Source organism: Chrysochloris asiatica, unplaced genomic scaffold, assembly GCF_000296735.1.
Source record: "Chrysochloris asiatica unplaced genomic scaffold, ChrAsi1.0 scaffold00275, whole genome shotgun sequence".
Classification (NCBI taxonomy): domain Eukaryota; kingdom Metazoa; phylum Chordata; class Mammalia; order Afrosoricida; family Chrysochloridae; genus Chrysochloris; species Chrysochloris asiatica.
In genome coordinates, this window is record NW_006408793.1 from 649,254 (window position 1) to 654,056 (window position 4,803).

Consider the following 4,803-nt stretch of genomic DNA (forward strand, 5'->3'; position numbering starts at 1 on the left):
ACAGGATACGAGATCATTCATGTGATACAGAACATAATGATTCACAGATTTGTCCTTAACATATTTTTAAGTACATCATGATTTACCTAATAACCTAAAATTCTTATTTCTGTAAAAAAATTCAAGCAAGCAATTATAGATTATATATTAACTTCTAGGTCTGTGTAACCTAGGGCTTGGTCTGTGTAACCTAGGGCAGCAACTTGAGGTTTCTCAAAGGTGTATAACATATTTTCAACACTTAATCACAAGTGGGTGAAGGTGAGAGGCTTTAGAGTTTTTACTAAAGACGAAGTTATACTTTCTAAAGAAGTTTAAGTTGCCTCTGTATCTTTTGCAGGCAGAAAATACATGCTTCTGTTAGTGAACAAGATTTCAGATAACCTAGCTTCCATTGTTAAACTAATGATTCTTTCCTCTTTGCTTCTACAATTATAGGGAAGGTGAAAAACAGGTTTTGACTTTTCTAAGAAGGGTGCGGTCTCACTTTTACATTCTTTTAACCCCGTTCTGCTTTCTATATCTAGATATGACAATGTTCATTGCTATTATATTCCCAATATACCTTCAGGGGGAAAAGGAGCATCTGGATTAAGTTGATTTTACCCGGAGGCGTTCTGGGGGTGCACAAAATAATCACATACAGCAAGATTCCCATGAAAAACATCAAGAGCACAACAGACGTACACAGGGGTGTGTCTTCAGGGGGTAGCTACTGATTTCAGTGTTATTATTGTACATAGACATTAACAGCTCATGTATCTGTTTAATATTAAACATAACTAAGTAATTGGTTAGAAAACAATTGTTACATATTCTCTGCGTTGCTACATCCTGTTTTTCTGTACTTTTATTTCTCATAGCCTCACGCACAACTCTTGTTACTGGGGCAGTGACATTTACATGAGAGCCATTGATCAAAACATTGTGTGTATTATTACTGAAAACAATCACTTTCCCAGAAGCCACAATTACCAGAGTTAAGAGCATAAAGAACAAGTACAGAATGCACAAAAGTGTAATTAAGGAAAATTGCACAGAGGTGGACAAACAGTGAGTTCGCTAAAGCCATGAACCTGGGACCACGAGGGGGGTGACTTCCCGGGCCCTCAGGGTCCATGGCCCGTAAGCCTGAGGAGGGCTCAAAGACTGGATTTTCGTCCATGTTATCCTTGTGCCTCAACTTCTCAATGCTGGTTACGTATGCTGAAAGCTGGACAGTGACTAAGATCGTAGAAGAATTGATGCCTTTGTATTATGGTGTTGGCAATGAATATTGACTATTACATGGACTGACAGAAAAACGAACAAATCTGCCTTGAAAGAAGGACAGGTGGAATGCTCTGTAGAAGCAAGGATGGTGACACTTTGTCTCATGTACTTTGGAGGGTCAAGTCCCTGGAGAAGGTAAAGTCATGCTTGGTAAAGTTAGAGGGTCAGTGAAAAAGAGCAGGACCCTCCCACAAGGTGGATTGACACAGTGGCTGAAGCAGTGGGCTCAAACATAGGAAGATGCCATAGGACCAGGCAGTCTTTCCTTCTGTGCATTGAGTCGCTCTGAGTCAGAAGCAACTTGACGGCATCTAACAACAACAAAACAATGAGTCTGCTTTTACTTTATCACTTGTGCTTATGGTATTGTATGTAAAAAGCCCAAGGTGACAAACATTTACTCCTATTTTTTTGTTCTAAGAATTTTGTGGTGTTTGCTGCTGTAAAAAGAGAAGACATGCGTCACCAAACCATTCTTCCCACAATGCCCTCTGCTTCTTTATTGGGTTTGATAATTAACTGCAGTGGCTAGATACCATACTCAGGGAAGCTAACAGGTTACAGTTATGCTCAGGGCACAGCTGTTGCAGTCAGCTGCTGATAAATGTCCTTAGGAAATACCACTCCACCATAAGCCTCAGCTTAAAGGCACTTGGCTCTAGCTGTGTGTGTCAGCAAATCTAGTTAGTTACCCCACTGCGGTGCCTAGAGGCACCAAATTCTACACGTAAGCTTCCTGTTCACCGTCACTCAGCTTTACTTGTTCCGTGGATTGGGAAGCCCACTGCTCTGACTTGTGCTATGGTTCTTGGTTCTGCTGTTCCACCGCTGCCACTCCTCTGGTGTCACAGCTTTCTGTCCCAGGGTCGGGGAGGTTCAATGCACAGGGATCCCAGGATCTAAATGATGAGCTTCACTCCTGGCTCTTCTCTAATGGTAGTGAGAGCCTCCTCCAGCTTCTGAGATGGTTCATATTATACCTATGCTAGAGTATCAACTAATTATAATGATCTCTACTAATATCCACAGCTGAAGCATGTCATCCTATCAGTATCTTATTCCATCTTCTCTTACCCAGACCCAGCGTGGCAGAAACATTGGTAGGAGTTACAGACTATGGCTATAAGAGACATAATATAATCCACTACAGAACAGTTATTAGCTCTGATGTATAACAGACATCATGTTGTTGTTGTTGTTAAGTGCCGTTGAGTCGGTTCTGACCCATAGCGACCCTGTACAGGGTTTCCGAGATAATAGAAATTGTAAACCTCTTATATTGACTTGAAAAACAGCCTGCGATCCATTGAAGTGAATTTTTGTTTGTAATGTAAGGATAGCCGTTGTCCCAGCAACATTTGTTAACAACACTGTTCTGTCCCCCATTGAATTGTCTTGTCACCTCTGTTCAAAATCAATTGACCATAAATATCTGACTCATTTCTGGGCTCTTCTACTGATCCTCCTACCAGTACCACATTTGTCTTAATTACTGTAACTTTGTAGGAAGTCTTGAAATTGGGAAATGGGAGACTTGAAATTTTATTCTTGCTTTTAAAAAAAGTAATTTATTCTTGTTGAAGATGTACTCTGCAGAAAATACATCAGTTCAAAAGTTGTACATTATAGTTCAGTGACATTGCATTCTTCCAGAGGGCAACCATTCTCACCCTCCTTTCATGAACTGTTTTTTTTTTTTTTTTCCATTAACACAAACTCACTGCTCTCTTAGCTGCCTATTGAACCTTTAGATCTGATGTTAGTTTGATCCCAAATAGGTAGTTCTTTAAAAGAACACAATGCTCGAGGCAGACATTCTTTACTAATTAAGCTAAGTGATTGTTTGATTTAAAGAAGACTTCAGAGGAGACTTTTGATTTAAATGTTATCACAGGACAGATTCAGGGGTTCATCCAGCCTCATTGTTACAGGAAGTATGGATGTTATGAGAATATGAACTTTTGTTCTACATGTTTCTCCCTTTAGATTAGGATTCTTCAACACAATCTTGTATGAAAACATTTCAACCTTACTCTTCTTTTTCACAATTGTTTCGGTATTCTAGTCCTTTGCATTTTCATGTGAATTTTAGGATCAGCTTGTTGTTTTCTGAAAAAAAAAAAAAAAAAAAAAAAGTCCAACTGGAATATTTATAGAAATTGCATTAAATGACAGGTCGTTTTGGGGAGGATTGCCATCTTTAACAGTATTAAGTCTTCTGATTCATGAGCATCAGATACTTTTTATTGTATTTAAGTATTTAGTTTTTTCAGCAGTATTGTATAGCTCTTAGCATGTATGAATTTTACTTTTATGTAATTTATTCTTAAGTATTTCATTCTTTTTGGTGATGTTATAAATGGAATTACTTTCTTACTTCCATTTTGTGGATATTTCTTTGCTAGACTATAGAAGAGCCTTGGTAGTGTAGTGGTTTATGTATTGGACTGCTAACTGCAAGGTCAGCTGTTCAAAGACATCGACTGCTCTGCTGGAGGAAGATGTGGCCTTCTGCTCCCATAAAGATTGACATCCTCAGAAACCCTATAGAGGGTCACGATGAGTTGGAACTGACTCCATGGCACACGGCAGCAGCAGGAACAAAGAGTATAGAAATGCAGTTGACTATTGTATATTGATTTTATATCCTGAAACCTTGCTGACCTTAATTTCATGTTTTTATTTTAATAGTTTTTAGTAGATTCCTTAACATATTTTATATATCTTAACATATATGACATGATCTGCAAATAGAGACCATTTTACTTCCTTTTCAGTATGAATGCCTTTTCTCCTTCTTGCCTAATTGCCCTGGTTAGCATCTCTCGGACAGTGCTGAATGGAAGTGCTTAGTTAGAGCAGGCATCCTTACTATGTTCCTGATCTTAGCAGAAACATTCACTGTTCCACCATGAAGTATGATGCTAGCTATGAGTTTTTCACAGATATCCTTTATTTGATTGAGGAAATTGAGGTTTTATAAAAGGGTGTTGGGTTTTTCAAATACTTTTTCTGCATCTGCTGAGGTGATCATGTGATTTTTGTTGATGTCAGCTCTTCCATTCTTGATCTTGGATCCAAGTCTCATGTATTAGAGATTGAAAATAGATATTAGTGGTCATCAGCATTTAGATAAATGTTAGAACTCTTGGGAGTGGGTTAGATTGCCCAAAGAGAACTTAGAGAAAGAGAAGACCAGAAGTGGTATTTTAAACTCAACAAAATAACTCTGTGCTATTGAGTTGATTCTGACTCATAATGGTCCAACAGTACAGAGTAGAACTGCCCCATAGGGTTTCCAAGGCTGTGATGTTTATGGCAGCAGACTGCCACATCTTTCTTCTGCATAATGGCTGCTAGTTTAAACCATCGACCTGTTAATTAGCAGCCAAGTGCTTAACCATTGCAAAGTATGAGTATTCCGGAACACTTCATTATGCTCATGAGGAATCTGTACATGGACCAAGAGGCATGGTTTAAAATTAAGAAAGATATGCAACGGGGTTGTATTCTTTCACCATAACTTATTCA

At 38.6% G+C, this 4,803-nt stretch overlaps 1 protein-coding gene and 1 pseudogene across 1 annotated transcript in view; one reads left to right on the forward strand and one right to left on the reverse strand.

The window, feature by feature from the left end:
• LOC102825947 overlaps window positions 1-1,120 on the reverse strand; it is a 3,763-nt pseudogene extending 2,643 nt beyond the window's left edge.
• Window positions 1-4,803, forward strand: part of FAM169A (family with sequence similarity 169, member A) — an 87,113-nt gene that overhangs the window by 26,051 nt on the left and 56,259 nt on the right. The gene's annotated exons all lie outside the window — the stretch shown is intronic.